The sequence below is a fragment of the Herpailurus yagouaroundi genome, unplaced genomic scaffold (assembly GCF_014898765.1).
Source record: "Herpailurus yagouaroundi ecotype Mexico unplaced genomic scaffold, PumYag 140, whole genome shotgun sequence".
In the NCBI taxonomy this organism is placed as follows: Eukaryota; Metazoa; Chordata; class Mammalia; order Carnivora; family Felidae; genus Herpailurus; species Herpailurus yagouaroundi.
Window position 1 is genome coordinate 54665643 of NW_024412395.1, and position 13376 is coordinate 54679018.

Below are 13376 nucleotides of genomic sequence, written 5' to 3' on the forward strand. Positions count from 1 at the left end.
CTTTATTGAGGCATAACTGACATACAGTAAAGTACACTTCTTTAAAAGGTACCACTTAACAGATGTTAATTTCCGTCTACACCGATGAAACCATCACCACAGTCAAGATACTGAACCTGCCCATCATCTGCCCCAAATTTCCTCATGTTCCTTTGTTTGATTAATGTTTTAACCAAGGAGAATATATGCACTAGCTCTTTACTGTACTCCTTGCCTCAGAAAGTCAAATCGCCAAGAAATCTATTTATGAGCTTTATTTGGCTTTTATTTGGACAAGTTGAATAAATGCAAGCAATTTGTTGACAATGCATTCTTAAATGAGAGGGGAAAAAAACACCTGTCTTTAAATTGCATCTTGAAAGAAGACGTTACTATAGGAAACCCTATTTGTCCCAGGAAATATGAAGCTACATGAAAGATGGAATTGAAAAGTAAGCCATCATATTTTGAAAGGTCCCTGATTTTCATCTCTTATAGGCCTGCAAATTTCTCAGAAGCTCACCCTGAGAAAAACAACAGATTCCTGACCACGAGCATTATAGTTTCCACCCTGCCTCAGACTTGGTGATAGAAGCGAAACCCTAACCTCGGGTTTTATTTTGGGAAACCACATTTTAGAAACGGCCTCTAATGAAATATTATTTAAAAATAAATAATATTTAAATAATATTATTTTAAATAATATTTAAAATAATAATATTAAAAACAATATTATTTAAAAATATGATTTAAAAATTGTTTGATAAAAATCTTAATGTTCCAGATAAAATAATGTCAATAGCCCTGTTAATATTATGGTACGACGATTTTCTCTTCTATGATCTTTGCCTCAGCTGGCGTCCTAGATTCCTGGCTCTGCTGCTTACTGGCCATGAGTGCCCCTGGGTAAGACATTTAACATTTAATATCCCCACGACTCAGCTTCCTCATCTATAAAATGGGATTCATGATAATTATAGGGTTTTCATTGAAGATGAGATAATGGAATAGACACTCGATTAATGTTAGCTGCTATTACTGTACTTAATACTTTTTCTAATGGTGCTATCTGCTAGCAATGGGAGGGGAAAGTCGCAAATTTCAGTATTGTTGCCATTCCGGAGCAAGCATTTATCACCCATCAATTTGTAGCGGAGCCAGCCATTCTCTCTCTGGTCGTACCTGGCCATCTGCCTATGGCCAAGATAAACTGCTCTCCCGGAGCATTATGTTTTAGAGAGAGAAAAAGCAACAGTCAATTGCCAGAGAGAGTGCCTCCAACAATGAAGCTTCCTGGGGCTAGAAGTGATCTCACCCTTTGCTGGAAGGCCTCAGTATTCCTCTTGTTCTCTGGCAAAGCCCCCCCCGAGAAGCAGTTCTCCGAGTGTGATGTGGTCCCATGGGGGTCCAGCATGTCCTCTGTGGACAGCCCTGAATCATTAAATACATATAATCATTACAAAGTGTTCATCTTCGTTCTGGGAGCTTGTTCGAAGGAAATCATCCAAAAAAGAGAAACAATAAAAAATAATAGACCTAGGAAAGTATACTGATGCTGATAGTGAAGAATTCTCAACAACCTAATGCAATATCTAAATTTTGGCACATCCGTTAATGCAGGAATTTAAAGTGGTAAACATAAAGACCATGTAGAAACAGAAAATGTTTCTGCTGCAATATTATTATTAGATTACTGCACAATATAACCTAACCTCATAAAAGTAAATATAATATGAGCAAAGATGGAAAGAAATATGCAAATTGTTTTTATGTTCCTAGAGTGGGTGATATTTTCCTCTTATTTTCCAAATTTTCTATACTGTTTCTCACTGTATTTTTTTTTTTAATTGTGGAAAAGGGTGGCTTCCCAGACAGCTTTGAAAGAAATGATGAAGTCCAGGGTTTTTTCTATTGGAAAGAAAGTTGTGTGCATACTCTCACATGACTTGTGTGTTCGTGTGTGTGTGTGTTATTGTTTTGTGGTCTCTTTTGCCTCATCATTTAGCCAGGGGTTGGGGGGATGGGGTGGGTGAAAGGCCATGCCAGAGTTTGCCTAGTAACCAAAAAGAATTCCTCAGGGGAAGAATTTCAGTTGTAAGGGATTTAAATATAGGTGTAGACGTGGCAGTTAAATGGTAGCTGGCTTGGCTCCTGGAAAGGGGGAGCTTGGTAGATCTGGCTCTAGGCGAAAATGGACGTAGTTTTGCATCGTGTCAGGAAAATAAAAGGACTTTGGGGTATGTATTAAAAATCTGTGTTCAACTTTGTGACCTTGGAGTAACCAGTTTTGGTTCAGTTCAAGTTACCTGACTTTTCTGAACCTCAATTTCTTCGTCTGTGGAATGGAGTAACTACGATCATCCTCCCCCGGAAAGCTCTAAGGAGAATTGTAGTTCGGTTGACTGTACTTGTTGCTGGGCATAAAATAACGAATAAGACACTAGGCTTGCTCTCAAGGAACAGTCGGGGGAAGAGCATTCTAAGCAGAGGGTGCAAAGGCAGAGAGGAGTGCTATCCCCATCTTGGGCAGTTACTAGCGTATCAGTATCATAGGGCATGGCAGAGCCAGAGAATTCAAAAGGCAGGGACCAGAGAGACCTTTATACCCCATACCATTAAACTTTACCCTGTACGTAACAGAAAGCCACTGAAGAGTCTATGCAGGGGAGTAGAAAAATTTTTTTCCAGTGTATACAGTACACACCAGCAGCCCCATGAAGGATGGGGCTCAAGGCACAGAAATCAAATCAGAGGCCGTGGGGTTGGCCAGTGAGACATAACTGACCGAACAGGTCCAAAACTGAGCTCCTCAACTCCTCCCTACTCGCTCCCACCGCAAACCCACCCCGCCCCCCACTGCCGAACCCTCCACACCTTGGTTAGTGGGTGGCGATGAGCCTTCCAGTCGCTCCTTGACTCCTCACTCTCTCTCACTTCCCACCTCCTCTCCATCAGCAAGTGCTCTTGTTGGTTCTATCTCCAGCTTGTAGTGGGAATCCAGTGACTTCTCACCATGTCCGCAGTTACGACTCTGCTATAAGCCAGTTTCATCTCGTGCCTGGAACACCGAGACAGAATCCTCACCATTCTCCCCTCTTCAGTCCCCCTTCAATACAGGGGCCAGAGGGATCCTTTTAGAACCTGGCAATCAGGTCACTCCTCTGCCCCAGTCTCCCCAACACTCTCCTTACCTCTCCCTTGCTTCTTTTCTGCTGAGAACTTATCACCTTCTAACAACACAGCAGGTGACACCTGGGCACCAGGATGAGTTGGTGGTGCCATAACCTGAGCGAGGGAGAGAGGGAGTGGTGCAGGTGTGAGGTATGGGACATCCTGAAGGAGAGGGCTCCAAGGGATGTACAAGTGCAGGCACCTGACAGACAGGTGAGCACAGAGATCACAAGGGTTCCCTCTGCCACCAGACTTGCCCTTACTGAGGTTCCAGGTAATGTCTGGAGAGGGGCCAAATCCAGTTCAGGAAGTCTCAAACTTTAGGGTACTTAAGAATGTCCCAGGGATGCTTACTAAAAGTCCTAATTTCCTGACCTATTGATTCTGATATAGTAAAATCTATAAGGGGCCCAGAAATCTGCACTTTAACTCGTGCCCAGAGGGTTCCGGTGCAGGCCTAACTTCTAGAAGCAAGGATCGTGATCTTCTCTCTCACTTTGGTCTCTCTCGTTACGCCTGGCTTTCTGAAAAATAGGTTTACATTCCTATTATTTTTTAAAGTCTGGACATTGTCAGATGGAAACACCAACACCTGAGTAGCACATAGACTGCATGACTTCTGTGCATTTGATAAGGAATTTTATGATGATACTATATGTCATAATTATATTATGGAATGCAATTAGCACATTCCAGTGAGTTGCACATAATTATATTAAAAGCAGCATTTAGGGCAATTACATCTTTTGTTGAATTGTTGTAATTTCATTAAGTATAGGAACCTGTAATGGATTAAATTCAGGAAGAGTAAAGTTTCACAGAGGTTCCCCTTGAAAAGTATTACAGAATATGAGGCTTGTACTATTCTGCTGAGTCCCAATTAGGACCAAACACAATAGGGAATTAGAGGCAATTTGCCTTGTGTAACCCTCTTTGGTTTTGTTCTACCCCCACCTCCATACCTGCCACCTTCCCTCCTGATAAGCATCAGTCACTGACTCCAGTCTCCTTGGGCCTAATCCCCTACCCCTAGACCCCCTCACCTCTCTCTGCCTTGCTCTCCATTCACTGAAAAAGACAACAGCTCATTTTCTCAGCGCCTCGGGGGTCCAACTTCGCTTTGTGGTGTTTTTTTTTTTTTATAGATTCACAGCAGGTTCAACATTGCAGATGATGATCCTGATTGGGAAGAGCAAGGCCCATGCAGCAGAAGCACCAGCAGTGGATCAACAGCACCCGGGAGCCCTCTGGATACGTGCACTCTCTGACCTCACCCACCGAAGACCTACTGAATCAGGATCTGCCTTTAAACAAGATCCCCAGTAGATTCCTCTGCACCTGCAACTTTGAGACACCCCACTCAAAAGTCTGGAGTAGATCAAGCTGGTCTACCGTCCTGATGAGGAAACCAAGACCCAAATTGATGAGCCCACTCGCTGGTGGTTAGCAGAATCGGACTAGAGCAGAAGAAAGCTTTTACTCTTTTTACTGATAGCTACAATTAAGCACCAGCTGTGTACTTTGCATACACTTTCTCTTTTAACCCACTCAACAATCCTACAGTGCTATTAGTGCTCCCACTTTGCAAAACAGAAACCAAGACTCAGAGATGGAAACTTCCTCAAGGTTTGAATTAACCACGTATCTTAACACCACATCTTTCCAACTTCAACATCTATGATCTCAAAACAGTGCTTTTTATTTCTAACCCTTCACAAACAAATGATTGGAATGCCAGCTGTCAGGCTCATGAAAGAATTGTTTCTCTGCATTCGGGATCTGTCCTTGGCCCTCCCAGCCCAGGACCAAAGGGCTCAAAAGCTTTTGCTCCTGAGGGAGACTTCTTTCCTCTTCTTACATCCACCAGCCGTCAAAGCATTTTGTATTATTTCCTCCAATGTCCAAGTCTTCACTGGTGTGATGGTTAATTTTATGTGTCAAGTTGATTGAGCTAAGGGATACCCAGAGAGCTGGTGAAACATTATTCCTGGGTGTGTCTATAAGGGTGTTTCCAGAACAGATTGTCGTTTGAAGTTTCAATTACTCGTTTGAACTGAGTAAAGAAAATTCGCCCTCTCCAGTGTGGATGGGCATCACCCGATAGTTGAGGGCCCAAATCGAACAAAACGGCAGCGGAAGAGTGAATATTCTTCTCTCCCGTCTTGAGCTGAGACATCCATCTCTTGGTTCTCAGGACTTGGGATTCCAGTGCTTACACCAGTAGCTTTCCTCATTCTCCAGCGTGCAGACAGCAGATCATGGGACTTGTTGACTGCCAGGGTCATGTGAGCCAGTGTGTGTGTGTGTGTGTGTGTGTGTGTGTGTGTGTGTTTATCCTGTAGATTCTGTTTCTCTGAAGAACCCTAATGCAACTAGTCTGAGACATAGATTCATAGTTCCAGTTATCTCCAAATTGACTCAGCTACAGCTCCCATTTGAATTCAGAATTCCACCTTGGAGCCAAGGGGAACCCCATGCATCACTCACTCCCTTATACCCACAGGAGGCAGGGGAACCCTGTAGAAAGATTGAGATCTGCAGCTGAATATAATTGCACTCCATTTATCTCCCGTGTTGTTCTGGTGATGTCTTCTCCCATTCCAGTTTCCAAGTCAGAATTCTCTGAAACAATCAGCACAGCTCTTTCTTGAATGGGCAGTCTTACTTTTCATTTTTTTATACTAGACTTCTTAACCCCTTCCTTTTGCATGCTTCCCTCAGTGTTCCACACTAGCTTTGTTAAAATTCCTGATACCCAAGGGCCCACGGTTCTTATCTTCTCCTTTCTTCCCCACCGTGAGTCTTCATTACAGTTTTTTTTTAGTGATCCAAACTTATTCATATTCCTCGTCTCATGTGAAACAATAATTGAGAATACCAACTCTAGGGTTCTATAATACCATGGCTTCTGCTCCTGTGAATCTGAGACAAACAAATTTAGCAAATAAAATGGAAACCAGAAAAGGGAAAAAAAATGCAGTTCCTACAATTTCCAGATTTGAGAACTGAGTTTGAATTTCTGAATAATCCGTGATATTCTGGCAGCTTGACCTATCAGTCTTTGTCGAACGTTCACCTCTACCTTCCTCTGGGCGTTTTTCTTCAGGATAAATATTTATTTATTTTTTTTAATTTTTTTTTCAACGTTTATTTATTTTGGGGACAGAGAGAGACAGAGCATGAACGGGGGAGGGGCAGAGAGAGAGGGAGACACAGAATCGGAAACAGGCTCCAGGCTCTGAGCCATCAGCCCAGAGCCTGACGCGGGGCTCCAACTCCCGGACCGCGAGATCGTGACCTGGCTGAAGTCGGACGCTTAACCGACTGCGCCACCCAGGCGCCCCTCAAAACACATTTTTAAATTATGTATTGTAATTGATCTTAGGCATAAGGAGAAATTTTCTTGCTGTTTTATATATATTAACACAGGTAAAATATGAAACAAATAGATCATTTAATACTGTATAGATTACTTGGCTGAATTCAACACTTCGTTTATTATCCACAACTTACCTGTGTGGAAAAGACATTAGTCTAGTTAAGCTTTCCAGGGTAGGGGTGAAACCATCTGACAGAAGGGGCAGCCATTGGGCTTGGCACCTCACCTTGGCAGTCTCTGCTTAGGGAGCACGGCTTCTCCAAAACTCTCTGCTGATTCCAATATAGACTGTCAACAACTCGAGATATACATAAGGATATGGTCACTGTTCAAGAGAATCTAGCTTCCACAGAGTAAACTCTATCTGTGGCACTGACGGCTTCCCTCAAGCAATCCCAGTCCTGACACGTGGCAAGGTTTTCACCTTGACCGCAGACTCCCTGCAACCTCTCCATCCTCTGTGTCTGTTTTCACAGCAACACTCATAGGTTATTTCTTTCTGTAGGGATGAGAACTGAGTGACCTTTGGTGTTACTTACTTGTTTAAGTTGGCTCCTTCCAAAAGAATATAAGCATATCATGGGACAGAACTATAAGATAAAAAAGAATAGCGCTCTTATCAGAAATGGGTGCCTGCTAAATTTGTCAACCAAATTTGTTTCATTTAATGTCATTAAATAAAAAGCGGGGTTTTTAAAATGAAAACCCCCCTGATTGCTACAGATTTATGTCACTGATTTTGTTAATATAACCAATCCAGTACTATCACGTGGGGAAACAGAGATAATATGCAAGAACAAAAATGAGTAGGGGTTCTTTAATTCTTTTCAGTTAGATATTTGTACATTAGTCTATAAAGGACAAAAAGATAGGATTTAAAACATTTTTTTTTCATTTGAAAGGTTATTTCTATTTAATTCTCCTTTGTGTTTTTTATTGACCACCTCCTTTATGCATTTTATTTCCTAGCTTTGATGTGCCTCCCCCAGCCATGTATTCCAAGAAGCATTTTCTGTTGGATTGCATAATTATTGCACTAAAACCCCTGCGAAAGTCTTGTGAGGAAATGCACTCAGATTAACTCAGATTTATGTAAGATCACAGTGCTCAAAAGTGGCCAACTAAGAATTAGAACCTCTGTTTTCTCCTTCCGAGTTTATAGATCTTTCTACCACATCACTACTACCAAGCTTTAAAAACACTCTGGAAATAACACAGAACATGCTTAGGAGACTAAGCATCTCCTTTGATTTGTGGTTTGGGGCCCAGTTGGTGAAGAGTGATATTTATTATCTCTTGGAGGTAACCTCTCTTTCTTGAGTCCATATTAATCTCTTCTGGAAGCTTTAATTCAGCAGTTAAAAAAATAGAAATTGCAAGGGTGCCTACAGCCCCCCAATGAGTACTAAATGGGCTAAACCTTCTTGTCCCTTCTCTTCCTCTGCTCAACTTTTTACCATTTCATGAATAAATTGGCCTAACTCAGTTTTACTAACATGTAATATGAGAAAAGGCCAGCAGTTAATTAGGGATAAGCCTGTGAAAACTTGAGGGGAAGCTACATGTTTCAATTATATTAATGAACACACATTTGCAATCAAATCAAATGGATAAGCATTGTGTCAAGTTTTTATAAGAAGAGAATTGCATTTCACATGCATGAAAGCAACTCTCTTGTAACTTACAAAATACGTGACTAAAAATAAGCACACAGGAGAACCATTAAAATACTTATTATTTGAGTTAAATTAGAATTCTATGAGGATGGTTTCATCAAATGATTTGCGTTATTTTAATTTCCTTTCACAATCAACCAGATTCAAATTACTCTACCTGCTGGTTACATGGTTAACCAAATGCTCCTTAAACATCAAACCCCATTTTTTTTATAACATTCGTCACTGATTTTTTTAAAGGTTTAATATTAGCTTGAAGCTAGCCTCTAAACATCCTCTGATTTTTAAAGTTGTCAACTCTTTCCCATAATATTTCCTAGAAAAAGAAAAAGATCTCTGAAAGGCAAGAGCTTCATCTTTCAAAATGTTTTATGATTTAACAGTTGTCCTTGGAATTGAAAAAGATGATGCTAGACTCAGTTAAAAGTCAATACCTGTTCTTTAAAGTGTGCTAACTTGGGGCGCCTGGGTGGCTCGGTCGGTTAAGCGTCCGACTTCGGCTCAGGTCATGATCTCACGGTCTGTGAGTTTGAGCCCCGCGTCGGTCTCTGTGCTGACAGCTCAGAGGCTGGAGCCTGTTTTGGATTCTGTGTCTCCCTCTCTCTCTGCCCCTCCCCTGTTCATGCTCTGTCTCTCTCTGTCTCAAAAATAAATAAACCTTAAAAAAAAATAATAAAATAAAGTGTGCTAACTACAATGTGGAGCCTGACACTCAAAGTGTGCATGCAGTTCTAGTTTTTCGGCAGCCAGAAATTGACCATGGGTAAGGAACCACTTCATGAATTCAGTTTTATCATCCATCCCGTAAGTAGCTGTATTTCTTCAAGTGGCTTTGATACTTAAGAGCATTAATAGTGACTAATTGCAACATTCTCGGGATTTCCTGGAGCATTTCCTCTAGCACATGCATCGGAACCATGTTCTTCTGTAATGGGAAAATAAATTGAAAAAAGTACGTATGGCCGATGATTTCATTTAAAGCCAGGAAGAATTAGAGGTGGACCAGAATCTCGACTTTCTACCTTCCAAAGTCCAACCAGTACCCCAGCAAGTAAGAGCAAGAGTTTATGTTACACAAGAGTTCTCAAAATGCTGTATGTTAACTGAATTTTTGTAAAGCGAGTCTCACTTTAAATACAATAGAGGATCTTGTTATGTAAGGGAATATATTGTAAATAACTTGGTAGAGTAGAAAATTCTTTTGGAAAGGGACAAATTATACACTTAATGTATCTTTCACAAGGAAATAGAGTAAAACGGTACACCAGAACCTATTTCGGATTTCTTAAAGTAAGAAAAATATGCAACTAAGTCTCTGTATAAATGGGAGGTGAATTTTTTCACCACAAACATTCATAAACCACCAGAATTAGACACGAACAGAGTGGCAGATAGAAAGGAAAGGCTCACCTCTGGCAGCAGCATCTCCTTACCACCACAGGAGCTCAAGGTAGGCAAGAGAATCCCATTTGCCACTATTTCCAAAGCCCCCTATGTCCTTATTGTAAGCAACCCAACCCTCAAGCAACCAGGAGACCGATATTTTGAGGAAGATGCAACCAAATTAGAGGTGATTATCCAGTGTTGAGAATGGATTTCTTTGCCTAACAATCCCTACTTACTCTCTTGGATAAACACCTATTAAACCAACCATTGTGTCATTGTGTAAGGTCTGGCTTCCATTTTCATGTTTGATTCACCATTATGCCATCCTTAAAAAGAAAGTGGAGAGAGAGAACTGAAGAGAGACTCAAGTATTGTTTAGGAGAAATACACCAATTATATCCTAGAGATTGACTCTTTTTAGTTGCCGATTTTATTCCAATATATCAATCATTTATCAAAACTTGTACTCTATATGTACAAGACACTGTGCCAGACTCTTTAGAGATACAAAATGTGTAAGGTAAATTGGAAAGGTTCAAATAGCGCGATGAAATGTTAGAAGACAAAGATAACCTTCTACTAGTGAGATGCGGGAAGAGAGAAAAAGGATGGAATTCAAGATGGCTTCATGAAGAAAGTGACACTTGAGAAATGGGTAGGGTTTGGACATGTGAACATGAAGGAAAGAAAACCTGAATGTCAAGAACCTTGTAGAATACTTTCCAATGTATTATTTCATGAAACCCTTACCTCACCTCCATGAAGATAAGCTGTGTGACTGAGACTCACTAGAAGCCCCCAATCCCTTTCTTTTTACCTTGCAGCTATGTTAGAACCAAGTTACTCAGTCTGGTCAATGAGATGTAGACAGGAGACATGCCTGGGCATCAGATGCCATGTAGTCCTCCACATTTTCTCCTTACTTATCAGGCAGCCAAATGCAAATAATCCCCAGAAAACACGAAGGAGGCCTCAGACCATTGGGATATCACAAATGAAATGTACCTATGGGAACCTGTGTCATTACTTATGCTAGAATTCTCCTCACCACACGCACGCGCGCGCGCGCACACACACACACACACCCACACACACACACAGTTGCTGCCCCTGACAATGGCTTTAGGCTTTTGCAAGAGCAGGAAATAAATCTTTATTGTGTGAAGCAATCAGGGTTTGGGGAGTGTTTGCTATAGCAGCTAGCATTAAGTGGCCCGATTAATACAGGGAGTTCCTACAACCTTCATCTTATAAGGGAGAAAAACGAAGTTCACAGAGGGAAGAGCATACACAAGAAGGCAAGAAGCTAGAAAAGCATGGTAGAACAGCAGAGATAGTCCAAGTTCACAGCCCTTCATAATCAGACCCCACCCAGTTTTCCAGCAGCCCCTCTAGAACTTGCCATGTTCCCAACATGCCATGCTTGTGCTATACCACTCTGCTTATGCTGTCCTTTCCTTCAAGAATTCCCTTTCCTATCTGTGTATTTCAAACATCTACTAGTATTCCAAAGTCCAGCATAAAAGTCACCTCAGTGATTGAACCTCAATAGCACCCTCCTTATTGCAATGGGATGTGGTATAGATAGCGAGGGACTGGAGCCAGAGGAAGGGTTCACCTCTGACTAACATGACCCTAAACAAATAATCCAAACTTTCTGAGTCTTTTTCCTCTTCTCTAAAATGAATTTAACGACCTCTATTTTGCAGTATCATTGTGAAGACAAGGTGAGACGGTGAGTGAAAGAGTGCCACTGGTACACAGAAAATGTGAAACAATATTTGCTCCATTGATTCTCTAGCCCTTTATGATTCTATTCATTCATATCTTTCCATGAAGATTGAACTCCAGAATAGTCAGAGCCTCATTTTACTCATCATCAGAGCCTTCATCTAATATTTAGTAGATGTTTTAGTTAAACTCAAGTAGAGCTACATTTCACACACACACACACACACACACACACGCGCGCGTGCGCGAGGAGTTTAAATCCACAAAGGTTTTTTTCTTTGTAAAAATCCAGAGAAATGGCTACTAAGGCCATTTCACAAATGAGTCAGGATCCCACGCTCCTTCTAGCTTTACTGCCTGCCACCATAAGGATGTGACCCTTGCTAGCCTTGTCTAAGATGGCAATTGGGCTCTAGGCAACATACTTATACTCCAAGTAGCACAAAGGAGAGAACGTGGCTCTCCCTAAATGGACACTTCCTGAAAGCCGCACAATCACTTCTGCTTACCTATCACTGGTCAAAATTTAGTTGTGTGGCCCCACCCCATTGCATGGGAGGCTGGGAAATGTAGTCTTTAGTCTATGCTTCCATATGCCTAAGAAATATTCAAAAGCTCTGTTATTGCCAAAGAAGACAGGATTTGTTACTGGTGGGACAACTAGTAATATCTGCTATATTAAATATACAACCATACTTTGGAAAGTTGATTATAGCAGTGATATCAAGTATGGAACCAAGGGGCAAAAGCCAAGAACAAGGAGAATTAGGATATTATAACAGTAATACTTACCAAAGCTACCTCCTGCTGGGTGTTTACTTTGTGTCAGCCACTGTGGTAAGCTCTTTACTCACATTAGCTCATTTGCCACTACAATTTTTCAAAGCAGCACTAGAGTTCAGATTTTAGCAAAACATTTATCCTAATTTGGGGTTGTTAGGTGCCTTAAAACAGCAATCATGATAGCTCATGATTGTGTGGATTAGAAACATGGGCCAGGCTCAGCTGAGGCAGATGGTCTCATCTGGAAGGTTCTGGACAGCTTCACTCACATGTCTGGAACCTGGGCTAACCTGAGACCGTGGACCTGAGTTCCTAAATGTGATCTCTCCAGAATGTCAGTGGTAGAGCAATAGAACTCATCAAATGACAGCTCAGTGCTCCCAGAGAATGCTTCAAGAGACAGGAAGGAGAATCTGCCACTCTCTTAAGATGTGGGCCCTGAAACTACCACAACACTCTATAATATTCTGTTGGTCAAAGTAATCCCACAGCCTGTCCAAATTCCAGGGGAGGAAGCAAAGGTCCCACTTCTCAGCGGAAGGTATGTGAAAGTATTTACAGCCATCTTTAATCTTCCACATTACCTTGCACTTGATCAGTAGCCAATAAATATTTATTGAATTGTTCACAGGTTTGGCTCAGTTCTAGACAGCACAGTAAGAAGAGACATTGAGTGGAGGAGAAGGAGTTCCAAAATGAATCCACATATTTGGGGCACAGGATCAGATTCTACATGAGGCAAATGAAAGTGGAGTTCATTCCAAAACATGAGGGAAGAGAGGTAACCATTTGTCCCCATTTCCTATACTTCACCAATAGAATGAATTGGTTGATTGCTTTTTGGAATTAACTGGGAATGTCTCTGAGATTCAAGCTGATCACTCCCTCCAGTCCTACAGACCAGAAAACAAAGCCAGACAAGAATGAGTTATTGCCTAAATACAAGCTTCTTTGGCAAGTCTTGGATGAAGGGGGTAAAAGGCAGTTGCTGGAAAATGCCCCAGGGAGAGCTCTCAAGAAAAGCAGTACCTGACAGGTATCTTTTCTAAAATGTTTAGCAACTCCCTTTACAAATGAGGCAACACTGAAATCTTGATGGGGCAGTTCTTTCCTGCCAGCGACATTTTTACTGACAGCATGGTTCCAGCAAGTTGGGAAAGTCATCTCATTGTCATTCAGGACAAGTGGGGCCCCAAATAAAGGGTTGGGTTTACAGTTGGTCTCAACGTTTTCCATCGGAGGCTGGGTCTAACTGATCTTATGTGAACCCT